This window comes from Pan troglodytes, chromosome 4, assembly GCF_028858775.2.
Source record: "Pan troglodytes isolate AG18354 chromosome 4, NHGRI_mPanTro3-v2.0_pri, whole genome shotgun sequence".
Taxonomy (NCBI): domain Eukaryota; kingdom Metazoa; phylum Chordata; class Mammalia; order Primates; family Hominidae; genus Pan; species Pan troglodytes.
The window spans coordinates 147,111,080-147,126,066 of NC_072402.2; the positions used below are offsets into that span (position 1 = coordinate 147,111,080).

Consider the following 14,987-nt stretch of genomic DNA (forward strand, 5'->3'; position numbering starts at 1 on the left):
GGCATGGGCCCAGCAACAGTCATTGGGTTTCCCATTCCTGGACCATCTCAGACCAGGAGGGAGACCCCTTCTTCCAGTCTTGGTCTCTAGAAACCCCTGGAGGGTCATCTGTCCTTTTTGATGTCCTGAGTGTGAACCCAGGCAGGCTTGTGGGACCCAGCCCCAGGACTCAGTGCCAGGCCTGAGAGGGAGGTGCAGGAACTGGGCTTCCAGGGCTCCCACCCCACGAGCGAGGCTGGGGTCCTTGGGTCTTAACACGCAGAGGGTGGTCAGCATGCGTGAATGAAGGACTGGGCAGATGAGCTACAGGGGAAGGGGCAGTGGGTGGCCGCGGTCTCGCTCAGAGCCCTCTGCGGCAGGCCCCGCCAGGAGCAGTGCTGCACTCACCAGCAGATGGCGCCACTAGAAAGCCAGCCAACCCTGAAAAATGTACCGACCCTGAGGGAACTTGCACTCTGCCACCTCTTTCTCCAAGAGCGGCCCGGGACTGAGAATGAGGGGATGGGGCGAGTGGGTGGGGCCCTGCGCCTGTGCCTGGCTTCCAGAGTGACCCTATTGTTGATGAGGACCAGAGCCTAGGAGACATCAGAGCCGGCCAGGAATGACACAGCCGGTGTCGGGGTCACCGGTTCCAGGGGTCGGGTGAGGGCTTCTGTCTGCTGAGTGAGTGATTGCCTTTACTTTAAGCACCTGCTGTGTGCCAGGCCTCAGGCATTTGGCACCTGGACACCTTAATTCACAGAAAATAACAGTAACAATAATAGCTGCTGCTTAATATCCACTTACTGACTGCCAGGCCATAAGCTAAACACTTCATGAAATCCTCCAAATAACACTGGGTGAGGTCCTAGTTTTATTCTGGATTACAGATGGGGAAACAGGCTCAGCGTGGTTAACCACTTGCTCAAAGTCACAGAAGATTCACAGCAAGTTTGTCTGACTCCTGCACACACTGCTCCCTGCGGTGGAGTAAGGAGAAGGGCAGCAGCCAGGGGTGGAGGGGGAATGTCCAGTTGGTCAGCTGGTCATTGAGCACGGTCTGTGATGGCCTCAGCCTTGACCCATGGCCTCAAACAACCTGAACCCGGTAGGTTCGGGTGCTCACTAAACCCACGCCCAAGCCCAAGTCATCAAGGGGATCCGAGAGCTCCCAGGGTGCTCGTGGGGCACCCAACAGCATTCCTGGTATGTGAACTAAAATATTGATACATTGAATCAAACTGACTATAATACAGGGAGGCCATGCTGGGACAGAGGAGGAGGCCAGAGCAGAGGGACCTGGAGAAGGAAGTGCAGCCGGGAGGGCAGAGGTCAGCCTCCACAGATGGGCTGGCCTGAGTTTCAGCCCTGCCCCTGCCCCTTCACTGCTGTGTCATCTTGGGAATGTTAATTGACTTCTCTGAGCCTTAGTTTCTTCTGCAAAGTGAAGATAATAATAACTTGGCTCTCAGTGGATTGTTGTGAGGATCAAATGAGATAATGCACGTTAAAGCGCTTAGCACAGTCCCTGGCAAAAGTAAGTACCCCATTAATGGTAGTTGCAACTGTCATTCCTACAGTTAAAATGAGTTTTGAGTTGGACCTTCAAGAATGCTTCTAGTATGTTCCTGGGTAGGAAGGGCATTACGAAGTGGGGACAAGGCTAGAACCAGCAGAAGAATGCAAAGGTGCCTATTTCCAGCGGGCCCACCCTAGAGCGTTGGCAAGGCCAGGGGGACCTGAAGGATTTGGTCTAAGAACTTGCCCAAGTGGACCCAGTAAGGTCAGGGAAGGCGGGAAGAGGCTAGCCGGCGCCTTTGCTGGCTGCGACCAGGAGGGTGCAGCCCCCTAGGGAGGTCCTGGCTCTCCTGCCATGCTGCCCTCCCCTCCCTCCCTGGTAGAAGTCCTTCTCCCAGGCCCATATTTGCACAAATGCTTGCCTTGCTGCTCACTCCAGAGCCCCAGCCAAGAGGTGCTATTTTAAGATCCCTGGACGGGAACATTGTTGGTGGGAACAGCCCCAGCCAGCAAGCTCCCAGTTCTCAAAAAAGGGAAAGGCCTGGGTGAATGGGCGGCCTCTGGGGTGTGCAGAGGGGCTGCCACGTCGACATGACCCTCTGCCCAGGCCAGGTGCCAGTGTCTCCTCCCCACAGGGGGAAGTCAAAGAAATGTGAGTTGGCGTAGGACTCCAAGAGGTGGTCTTGTTCACTGGAGACTGGGTCGCCTAGGCCTCTCTTCTGCAGAGCATCCAGACTTGAATACAGCAAGTTTGTGTTTCTGGGTTGCAAATTGACTCTACACTGTACCAAGTCTCTTGTTAGCACTCACCACCCACAGGCCATCAGAGGTAGGGGATACCTCATCCAGCCCTTAGCAAAGCGGGAACGCTTTCTAAGTGCCTTTGCTGGGTACCATCTCTCTAGGAATATCATTTCTTTCTGAGGATGCACAGTCCATTTTTTAAAACTCTGGTTGTTGAAAATAATTATAATTTGAAAAGCTTTCTTTTTTATTTTGCAGAAGCCCTCCTTGTGTGGGGAAAACACGGCAGACTTCAGGCAATGGTGGTTGGACATTTGCCCTGCCCCTTATTATATGGTCCTGTCCACCCCCCTCACTTCAGTGGGCCTCCATTTCCTCACGGGGTTGTTAAAATGCATTAATCATTAAAATTATTGTTTGCCTGGCACATAATGGTACTTAATATTTGGCAAGTTCGGGCTGATATTTTGTAATTTGGTTTGGTTTTATATGTGCCTGAGTTTGATGTATAGTGTGTTTGTGGGTGTATGTGCTATTTTTGCTTTTTGATTACGAAGAGCCAGTATAGATTAATATTTAAAGCACAGATGATGAACCAGAGTGCTCTGAACCTCATCCCTGCTATGTAGCAGCTAAGTCACCTTGGGCAAGTGACCTAACCTCCCTGAGCCTATGTCCTTGAAAGGGAGGTGGGGGGTTAACAAGATTATATGTGGCAAGTGCCTGGCACAGGGAATGGCCCTGCTATTATTTTGTTGTATGCATTGTCCTTAGTTCTTCCCAATCAGGTGGCACAGAGCAATTCTAGTCAGCTCAATTCTAGCACTTTCTAACTGCCAGAGAGTCCCAGAAATAAAATGGACTGCCCTGGAAAAGAGTGATCTCTCTATCAGCAGAGAGCAGAACATAGCCAGGAGATTCTAGAAGGGGAAGGAGTGGCCCAGGTGTGTGTTGCGGGGTGGAGGGGTTGTTGAGCTTTTTTTTTTTTTGAGATGGAGTCTCGCTCTGTAGCCCAGGCTGGAGTGCAGTGGCATGATCTCAGCTCACTGCAGCCTCCGCCTCCCAGGTCCCTGTTAAGCAATTCTCCTGCCTTAACCTCCCAAGTAGCTAGGATTACAGGCATGCGCCACCATGCCCAGCTAATTTTTGTATTTTTAGTAGAAACAGGGTTTCACCATGTTGGACAGGCTGGTCTTAAATTCCTGACCTCGAGTTCGACACCAGCCTGGCCAACATGGAGAAACTCCATCTCTACTAAAAATACAAAATTAGCCGGACGTGGTGGCGCATGCCTGTAATCCCAGCTACTCAGGAGGCTGAGGCAGGAGAATCGCTTGAACCTGGGAGGCAGAGGTTGCAGTGAGCCAAGATCGTGCCATTGCACTCTAGCCTGGGCAACAAGAATGAAACTCCGTCTCAGAAAAAACAAAAAAAAATCCTGACCTCATGATCCGCCTCGGCCTCCCAAAGTGCTGGCATTACAGGCATGAGCCACCGTACGCGGCCAGTTTTTGAGCTTTTAAAGTTCCCTTCTAGCCTTGAGAGGTCCAGATCTGATGTCCAAGGCCTCAGGCCCCCATGTGGGGCTGTCAGGCCTGCTGTAACTCACCCAGACCTGGGACAGGAAGGAGTGCAAGAGAGCCTGTGGGGGACGTGGAATAAACAGCCTGTCTCCAGGGCAGACAGAGGCGCCAGGCCCCCTGCCCACTGGAGTGTCCTCCCCTCAGTCCCGGGGGATGTTTATCCTCTGCTCAGAGTTTACAGGACGTCTGGATTCACAAGATCTGGAATTCTGACTTTTCCCCCAAAGCTGTCAGCGTCTCCTCTGGCTGGGTGGGTCTGGGTCTGTTGTGGGTGGAAGGCCCCAACCCTGCCCTCAGCAGAAGCAGGAAACGGGTACAGAACAAGAAATGTCCTCTTCAGCCCCCCAGAGCCGCTCCTGGCAGAGGAAGAGGCCACATCTGTGGGGATGTGAGAAGAAAACGTCAACATCTCCCAGCAGCTGCGTAGGGAGAGGAGTCCTGGGGGCTCATGGGTGGCAGGGGCTCATGGGTGGGGCAGAAAGGACTTCTTTTGCAGGTTGGGTTCAAAGGCCTGCACCCCGAACATTAAGCTACAAACCGATGGTACTTATCAAAGTCTGCCTTGCATATCGGCCTCTGTTGTTGGGTCAGAGAGTGCTGTTTTTATTGTGGTTGTTTTGGTGTATTGTGTGAGTGCAAATTTGTGGGTGGTGTCTTGTATGTGTGTGTTTTGTTATTGTTTTAAGAGCCATCAGGTAGGAGCTGTTCACAGACAGCAAGCATGTCTTACTCACAGATGCGGCTCTCAGCACCTGGCTCAGGGAGCTTGGGGCCGGCTTGCGATTAGGGCAGGATTAGCAGAGGAACGTCCTGAGAGCTGCGCACAACACAACACTTAGAGCACAGGCAGCAACTCTGACACACATCACATCACCCTTGATGGCCGTAGCCAAGGCCTCTATCCTCATCCTCCTGACCCCTAGAAAACTCACAGGCTTGAATCTCCCCCTGGCCTCCCTGCAGAAGCTTATCTCTGTGGCCTGAACTGTTAGGAGGCAATGTTGACAAGCTGCTTCTGGTGGAGGTTTAAATATCTTGCCTAGGATGTTCTATAAGTTTCTATGAGCTGTGACCTTCAAGGAATTAGCCTATGGACGATGAAGGGCCTTTGAGAGTTATTGAGGAGGGTTCATTCCATTCATTTCACAAATATATATTGAACACCTACTATGTGCCAGGCACTGGGGATATAGTGGTGAACAACTAAAACAGTTCTTGTGTCACCAGGCTGGAGTGCACGGTGGTGCAATCTTGGCTCACTGCAACCTCTGCCTCCCGGGTTCAAGCGATTCTCATGCCTCAGCCTCCTGAGTAGCTGAGGTTACAGGCATGCACCACTATGCCTGGCTAATTTTTGAATTTTTAGTACAGATAGGGTTTCATCATGTTGGCCAGGCTGGTCTTGAACTCCTGAACTCAAGTGATCTACCCGCCTCAGCGTCCCAAAGTGCTGGGATTACAGACATGAGCCACTGTGCGTGGCCTATTCCTGAGCTTATGTTCTAATGCAGGATGAGGAATCTAACAGTATCGATATTTTAGGACCAGCCCACAGCTCAGGGGCTCTTGCTGGGCCCCTCTCCTCTCAATCCTGTGCACCTCCTGCATGCATGGGAACTGCTGGATCTTCTGGGAAGCCCATGACCTCAGCCCTCGGGGCATGTGGAGGAAGGTACAATGTCTCCAGAATGTGAAATCTTGCCAAATTTCCATTGGAAGGTCAGTTCTCATAAATACTGTGAGGAAAGAGGAAGAAATGGCTAGTGTGGAATCTGACCATTTCCAATGTCTAGTTCCCAGGAAAGAAGCCTCGGTAATTGCTCTAATGTGGGAAGGCAGCTTCAAGGTTTATGGCTGTGGGAGATGGAAGGTGTCCAGCCAAGGACCCACGCAGATGCTGATGACAATTGCGTGATGGTAAAAGGGTTACCCCTGAAGCACTCTACAATTTGAAAAACACTTTTAGCTCAGGCGCTGTGGCTTATGCCTGTCATTTCAACACTTTGAGAGGCCGAGGCAGGAGAATTGCTTGAGGTCAGGAGTTCAAGATGAGTTCTGGCAACATAGCGAGATCCTCGTCTCTACAAAAAAAAATTTAAAAATTAGCCAGGCGTGGTGGCATGCATCTGTAGTCCCAGCTACTCAGGAGGCTGAGAGGCGAGAGGATCACTTGATCCCGATAGGTCAAGGCTGCAGTGAGCCGAGATCACACCACAGCACTCCAGCCTGGGTGACAAAGCATGCCCCTGTCTCAAAAAAAAAAAAGAAAAGGAAAAGAACACTTTTACACCCATGACTTTTATTTACTTGCTGGATCAACACGTGAATGTAAGTATTTTACAGAAGAAGAAATTGAGGCCATACAGTGAGGAGAAAAGGGACAGAGCTTGGGATGTAAGTTGGGCCCCTGAGGCCCCTTTAACCATCAGCTACCCTAACCTTTGCCCCAGCTTAGGGAAAGTGAATGAGCACTGGAACCAGCAGCAGTTAGAGGTGGGTGCCTGTCATTAGGCAGCAGACACAGAGCACCGAAGGCTATCCAAGTTATTTCTGCCATGGTCAGCTGTGCTTTATGGACAAATCTACATTGGAGAGAAATGTGTCTGGTGAGAGGGCTCCATGCCAGAGGGATAAGTTTTCTGAGTCAGCTCTGGAGAGAATTCAGGGGTCAGGCTGACCCTGATCTTTCTCTCCCCAGCAGTGTGCTCTTAGAAAAACCTAGGATTGTTTGGCCCTTCAGTCTGGCCAGCACATGGCTATGTTCATAAATTCTTGTCTTCCATATTGGGATTCCCTTGTATTCTATCCCATTATCTCAACCACAGAGCTAGCTCTGACCCTGGCATTCCAGAATCACCTACAAATCTTCTCATTTTTTAGTCAATTTCTTAGACTCAAGCTCAACAGGATCATCAGGATCATTGTGCTGGCTTCTCAGTGATACTATTGTATATGCTCCCCAGCCTTTTATTAGTTGTTTTAAATGTCTGTCTCCCTGCTTCTTCCATCTGCTGACTGCAAACTGACTCTTTGCGAATATACAGAGCAAAACTGTTCCCTCAGCCCCAAGGCAAGCAGTATCGGTCAGTATAGGCCAAGTTGCACTGCAGTAACAAGCAACTCCCAAATCTAAGAGGCTCGACCCAGCAAAAGTGTCCTTATCCCTATGCTACATAGCCTGTGCAGGCTAGCAGGGCATGCTGTGCTTATCAGAATCATGCAGAGACATGGTGATGGAAACTTCATCACAACACTTGCTTCCACAAGCATAAAAACAGAGTCAGAGGTCTGTAGACAACAGATCCGCAGAGGTCAAAAATCAGGTTCTGGAGTCTCTGCCCCAGCCACATATTTCCTTTGAGCAAATTCATCTCCTTAATTGTCAGTTCCTCATCTGTTAAATGAGGACAATGAGAAAGTACTGACTTCACAGGTTTGCTATGAGGCTGAGAGGATGGGTGTAAGGCCATAACATAAAGTCTAGTTCACATGAAGAACTCAATAAATGTCAGCTGATAGGAAGTTGGCAGAATATTCTGTTCACTTAATTGTGGCTACCATCTCCAGAGAGAACAACCCTGGTTCTTTCCACTGTTCCTTGCTTTAACCAGTTTAATTTCTTTGAAGAGTTAAGGAATTGTCTCTTCCTAATTAATTGTCATTGTCGTATTATTTTTGATGCATTTTTATCCCATCAGAGAGATTCAAAGCTGAGGCAGAAAAAGGTCTATGTGTCTTGCTAACCCCAAACTAGATTTATCCAGTTCAACTTTCATTACCAAGTCTTTGTGAGAAGTCCAAAGAAGGAAGATCAAATTTGGAAAAGAAACTTTGCTTGATATAAAACTCAATGGCAGAGAGACAGAGAAATCAAACTGGAATGTCAGAATTGGAGGGGACTTTTAGAACAAGACCTATCATCTCCTCTCTTTTACAGATGGGAAAACAGAAGTCCAGAGAGGAAAAGAGACTGATAGAGTGTCACACAGCAATTCAGTGTCAGAGTTGGGACCAGAATCTACTTCCTTTAATCCCAGTCATGGGGCTTTCCATGTACTACATAAGGGGACAACATTCTTCAGCACTGGGATGGGGAGGAGGGGATCTCCTGGAATTATAGCTTGTCCTCATTTCACAGAGTTGTACTCCAGCAGAGCTGTAAAGTTAAGAGTCCTATAAACATTACCTTATTAAGGCTTCTTAGAAACCCAAGGTCACAAATCCTCTGGATCATGGGACATGAGCTGAGCATCCAGTGAACAAACAGATGGTAATGTTACATTTTTCACTTCGTTAATGCAACCTGGCTTCTAATTATAGGATTTGTTTAACGGTCCTGGGTGGTTTACGAAGGCTTGGAGTCAGCCTGCAGCCCTGAGCATGGCTGAGGAGTATCAGACCGGGAGACACGGGCAGGGGTTGGGGCCTCAAGGCAGGGAGGGGAGACGAGGACAAACAGAGTCAACTTCAGCCAAGGCCTGGAAGGGGATATTTAATTTTCCCTAGTCCCACTAACCGAGTTGCTCCCAGTTGGAAATCATTTCTAATAACGTCTCTGGTGCCATAACCCTTTCATACATGGGTGGTGAATATGAATTTGTTCTACAGGAGGCAGGTGAAATAATTATCATATTACTCTAGTCATCCATGTCAAATTGAATTCCCCTGCTATTACTGGTATTAGTGACCCCCCTCCCTGTCCCTGGGGAAAGATGGGTCAGGGGCCTGGCTCCATCTCTTTGTCCGTCACTATAGTTAAGCTCATGATCTAAGGAGGCAACAGGTGGGGACTGGTCGGGGACAGAATGGGATCATTATGAAGATGAAAGGCTCCCAGTCTCATGCAGCCAATCTGGGATACAAGGGTCTTGTGAAGACTCTCCCACACCCAGATGCTTAAGGTCCAGCCCAGCTACCACGTAGTCACACCCCCCTCCTCATTCAGGGCTCTGTTGCAAGCTCAGCCTGGGCCCCCACCACTTAAGGAAACCCCCCCAAACCCTCATCATGTCCCAAGTTTTCCAAATCTCACAGCACCTCCATCCCTGAGTTAGCACACACACACACACACACACACACACACACACACACACACACAGATACACAAGGCCCTCCAAGTCCCTTCACCAACCCAGCTCTGAAAACACTTAAAGCTAGGTAAGTGATTTCCAAAGTAGGGTGTCATTTGAGGCTTAGGAAGACTATCAGGTCTTCATATTTTTACCTCTGTCTTTTCTCATTTCTATTTTTTATTTGTGTTAAAGGAACATATTAGTACAATAGCTCTTTATAGAATTTATAAATAAATATTTATTTTTAAAAATAACTTTAAATTAAAAATTTTTTTAATAAACTGTTATTTATTGTTAGGAGTTTATGATCAAAAAGGGTTGGGACCCCTGGACCAGGATTTTGGTTCTTTGCGGGGAGTTTTTCCTTTGTGTTTTGTTTTGTTTTGGGAGAACCTGATTCTGTCACCCAGGCTGGAGTACAATGGCGCTATCTCAGCTCACTGCAATCTCCACCTCCCAGGCTCAAGCCTCCCACCTCAGCCTCCTGAGTAGCTGGGATTACAGGCACCTGCCATCATCCCCAGCTAATTTTTGTGTTTTTGTAGAGATGGGATTTCACCATGTTGGCCAGACTGGTCTTGAACTCCTGACCTCAGGTGATCTGCTCGTCCTGGCCTCCCAAACTGCTGGGATTACAGGCGTGAGCCACCGCGCCCAGCGTTGGACCAGGATTTTGAACACAAAGCCTCTTAACTCTGGGTGGGATGGTCCCAGCCTGTCGGGACTGGGAAGAGCAGGGAGAAAGACACCCAGGCTTAGAGGCATGGAGAACCTCAGCCACGGGGGTGTCACCAAGTGACTGTCTGCCCCAGGCACAAAGTCTCTTTCCTTTAACACCAGGATAAAATGGCTTCAGTTCCCAACCCACACAATCAGAGAATGCAGGGAATTCTTCCCAATTTTAGAGTTTTAGGGGGCTTAAGTTTCTCCTAAATTAGTCCTTGGCACAGCCTGCTGTTTCACAGTGCTGGCTCCTGATTTGGGCTCCTGTCTCTGAGGCTACTACCCATTCCTCCACCCACTGGGCCCCCTAAGCACCTCTCCTTCATCTCTCAAGTGTCATTCCTGGGAATGCAATGCTGGAAGCATGGCAGGCCCGTCACTGAGCTGTCAGTGGAGGAGGGTGATTGACCTGTGTGCAATGGAGGACGGCGACTGGCCGGTGTGCAATAGAGGAGGGTGACTGACTGGTGTGCATGACTTCACCATTGGCTATAAGCTCTGCAAGCCTAAAGGTCACTGTCATGACCCCAGGAACTTCTCATCGGCCTTGTCTCACATTAGTCCTCAGCCTCCTACAGTTCCCAGGCCTCCTCCTTCAAAGGATGCCCTCCTTTCTCCCCATGCCCTGCCCTCTTCCCCAGCTTCTCATCCCCTTACTCTCTCTCCCAGGCTGCCTGGAGAAACTCAAAATTTCTGTGACACAGGCCTCTTGTACATTGCAAGTGGGAGTACACAATGGTTACAACCTCCATGAGGGAGGTGGGTAACAGGGGATAGAGCAATGTCTTTGAGAATCACAAATGCACAAGGACTTTGATCCAACAATCACTCTTCTACGCCTCTGTCCAACAGAGGCAGCCCCATGTGGAAATGACACAAAGACCAGGACAGGCTTTGCAGCATTGTTTGTAATCGCAAAGGATTTTTACTTCTATCTTTTCTAATTTCTATCTTTTATTTGTGTTAAAGGAATCTGTTAGTACAATAGCATCCTCAAAGTGCTCATCCTTATAGGATGGGTTGCATGACTTATGGCACTTCCGTGCAGTGGAACCCTATCCAACCATTCAAAGAATGAGGCAGCCCGCTGTAGAATGATACACTCCAATAGCCAATAGCTGTTATTAAGTAAATGAAGTAAGGTGCATAAGAATGTGAATAGTACACCCCAATCTGTACCCCAAAAATGCAGGGACTGTACATATGTATACTTGTAAGTGTATGTGCTTGCATTTGCATAGACTCTCTGGAAGTCTATATAAAAAGTTTAGAGTGATTTTCTCTGGGGAGGGGAATGGGTTGATAAGGGAGTGGGGTTAGAAGGGAAGTTACTCTTCACAGAACACCCTTTGTACCTCTGTGATGGTGACAATGTATAGATATTATCTATTCAAACAATAAATACTATTTTTAAATGAAAACATAAATTGCTGTTACTGTATGCTGTGGATCATTTCATTCTCTCTTTCTGTCCCTCTGGAGGCTGGGCCCAAGAGGCCTTACCTTTGAGTCAATAATGTCATCTAGAAGTGAGTCGTGTCTTACCCTCTAAGGCTGAAACAACCACAGTCTCTGCATCTGTGTACGTGTGTGTGCATGTGTGTGTACGTGCGTGTGTGCGTGCGTGTGTGCGTGTGTCTGCATGTGTCTGCGTGTGTGTGCACGCGCGCGTGTGCGCGTGTGTGTGCTGCGTGTGTGTGCATGTCTGCGTGTGTGGGCGTGTGTGTGCGTGTGTGTGTGCGTGTGTGTGCGCGTGTGTCTGCGTGTGTGAGATTGTTTTCCCCTTTCCTTCCTCAGCAGCAAGTTACCTAACCTGTTTATTGTACAGATAGAAAAACTGAGGCCCAATCACCCACCCAATGTCACCCAGTAAGTCATCCTCTGAGTGGCTCTGAATCCAGCCTCTGGGCTTTGACTTATGCTGTTCCCTTTGCTTCAATGCCCTTCTCTGCCGTTTTTACTCTTCAGGTCGCAGTGCACGCTTCCAAGAAGCTTCCCAGATCCCTCAGTAGGAAATGAGCTTTCAGTGTGCCCTATGCATCCCTGTGGCTCCGTACAAATTAGCAATTGGCTCTTTACCTACCTGCCTTCCCCAACAGAGGGTGGACGTTCCCTGAAAGCAAGGACTTGGTCTTCGTCTCTAGAGCCCCAGGCCTAGTTCAGTGTGAAGCCTAGAATTTCAGTGTTTAAGACCTGAATAAATAAATGAATAAATACATGAGTGCGTTAATTCCTGCATCTTCCGAAACCCTCGTTTCACTGAGCTCTCTCATATCACTTAACACTGTCTTCCTTATAGTGTAATTATTTTTGGGCATATTTGCAGTGGACACCTTCTTCCTACCTCCCTCCCTCTCTTCCTCTCTTCCTCCCTTCCTTCCTTCTTTTTTTTCTTCCTTCCTCCAGAATGTATCCTCAGACAGACATAGATTCTGAGAACATTATTTGAGCCCCTGGATCCAGCCATACCTAAAGCTGAACTACCCATGGACTTTTCAGTCACATGAGCCAATGAACTCCCTTTTATTTTGAAGCCACTAAGAGTTGAGTTTCCATTCTTCTCTGAAAAAGAGTGTTGAGGAATGTAGTGAATTGGGAACTGATCATAATCCTGCAAGACACAACACCAAATGCCATAACTCTGAATGTTGAAATCCTGAAAAATCAAAATCCTGAAAATAGAATTCTGAAAAAATCATTTTAAAATTCATTAAAAGACATTTATTTATAGATTTAAAGGGAGTTTAATTGAGAGACATATCAAAACATGTCAGGACACTTTACAGGTCACTTGCCACAGTAAGATAGGCAATAAAAACGTACACATTTTTGCAAGCATAAACACTCAGGTACACTAACGACAGTCGCACGAGTGTAACAGTTATGCGCAGATGAACTATATTCATGAAGAAATAGGTCAAAAAGGGAAATCTACAAATGCATATCACTATGGTTGTTAATTGTGTGCACCCAGCTTTCTAACTGCGGCCATCTGAAATACCATGACAGACAATCTGAGTCTTTTGACAAGATCAATAAAAAACTGCAATGGGTCACCACTGCATATACAGTCACCCAAAGAACCGAGATCTTGAGAAATTTTATCTTTCACAAATGCACATGTACAAAAAGGACTTCTCTTCATTTATTGAGGAAGTTTCAATGCTTTTACATACACGCATTATGCTTACAAAGTCCACGTTGTGATAATGCACTTCTGTGGAGTCAGATTTGCAAAAACGCATGAAACTAATTAGGACTCTCTAAAAGTCTTTACATAATTCCAGTATTGGAAATGATGTGAAGATGATATGAAAACCGTATTACAGGGATAGATTATGGGCAATTACATAGAGGTAGTCCATAAGAGCTGGCCAACTTTCACAATCATTCACTATATTTTGACGTCTTGCATAAAAATGAAAAGCTGTTTTTTTCTTTCTTTTAGCGTATGGCTCTGCTTGGAGAATACATCACACTCATTTCCTATGTGGCACTGCTCTTTCTGAAATTCTTCTGTGATTCTATATACATGGCCATGAACCTTCCCTATTAAATGTTCCCATCTTTTTTTTAACTTTTATTTTAGGTTTAAGGTTACCTGTGCAGGTTTGTTATATAGGTAAATTTTGTGTCACAGGGGTCTGGTGTGCACATTATTTCATCACCCAGGTAACAAACATAATACCTGATAGATACATTTTTTTATCCTCTTGCTCCTCCCTCAGGCAGGCCCCAGTACTTAGTGTTCCCTTCTTTGTGTCCATGTGTTCTCAGTGTTTAGCTCCCACTTATAAGTGAGAACATGTGGTATTTGATTTTCTATTCCTGCATTAGTTCACTTAAGATAATGACCTCCAGCTTCCATCCATGATGCTGCAAAGGACATGATCTCTCTCTCTTTTTAAATGGCTGCATAGTATTCCATGGTGTATATGTGCTACATCTCCTTTATCCAATCTGCCATTGATGGGCATTTAGGTTGATACCATGTCTTTGCTATTGTGAATAGTGCTGCAATGACACTGCAATGACACATGCATGTGTCTTTATGGTAGAACTATTTATATTCCAAATTTTCCCATCTTCTGTGCCATGTTTTTATGGTGTCTTGGGCTCACGGAAATTCATTCCACACCCACTCATATACAGACCACAGATTTGGTAGAAATAACGCTGGTGATTGAACAGCAACACCATTGTGTAAGTGTCTTCTTATCCTACTGTGCACATAATTACTTTTGAACAGGTCAGTGATTTCACTGGCTTCTTCAGGCAAATGTGACTTTAATTCATGAAACGCTCCTAAAATGTCATCAACTGGAAGGAATGCCAATGCAGTCAAATGATGCATTTTTATTTTTTTATTATTTTTATTGTTATTCTTTTGAGGAGGAGTCTCGCTCTGTTGCCCAGGCTGGAGTGCAATGGTGCAATCTCGGCTCACTGCAACCTCTGCCTCCCAGGTTCAAGCAATTCTCGTACCTCAGCCTCCTGAGTAGCTGGGACGACAGGTACATGCCACCATGCCCAGCTAATTTTTGTATTTTTACTACAGATGGGGTTTCACCATGTTGGCCAGGCTGGTCTTGAACTCCTGGCCTCAAGTGATCCACCCGCCTCGGCTTCCCCAGAGTACTGGGATTACTGGGCCACCACACCTGGGTGGCCCACCACACCTGGCCCGTATTTTTAAACTGAAGTTGTCGTTGTTGCCATATCTTGTGGCCAATCCACTCATCTGAATTTTCTGCCAAATGCAGTGGGCTGAATGAAAAAAAATAAACTGTGTTGCTAATACCTTGAAATTCACTTTTAGAAGCTTGATCACACCTAATTCCAAATCTGTCAGTATGGTTTGAAGATTCAGTTGAAATCCATTTTCTTTTGCAAAGTCCACTGAATCTTCAAATCAGCATTGATAAAGTGCTTCACTTTTTCCAGTCATTAATATACACATAAGCAGATACATTCTAGAAATTTCAGACCTAACAGGGACATGAATTGTATATAGTTGATCTTTTTTAAAAAAACAGTCAGGACATTTTGAAAGTGCCATTCATTGGCCAAAGTGAAGCATGTGCTAGGTTTTCTGTTAGATTTAGAGTTAATATAAGAAGTCTATCTTCTTTGACAGTCAAACCTCTTATTGAGAATAGCTCGGCTGGGTGCAGTGGCTCTGTCATTTCAGCACTTTAGGAGGCTGAGGCAGGTGGAATGCTTGAGTCCAGGAGTTTGAGACCAGCCTGGGCAACATGGAGAAATCCCATCTCTACAAAAAATACAAAAAATATAGCCAGGCGCAGCGGTGTACGCTTATAGTTCCAGCCTATAGTCCCGGAAGGCAGAGGTGGGAGGATCACCTGAG

At 47.0% G+C, this 14,987-nt stretch overlaps 1 protein-coding gene across 1 annotated transcript in view; it reads right to left on the minus strand.

Annotated features, from left to right (window-relative positions):
- Window positions 1-14,987, minus strand: part of IL17B (interleukin 17B) — a 49,799-nt gene that overhangs the window by 8,595 nt on the left and 26,217 nt on the right. Inside the window, exon 2 of the mRNA XM_016954018.3 lies at window positions 11,703-11,812. The gene's annotated coding sequence lies outside the window, so the exon portion shown is untranslated. The remainder of the gene's footprint in view (window positions 1-11,702; window positions 11,813-14,987) is intronic.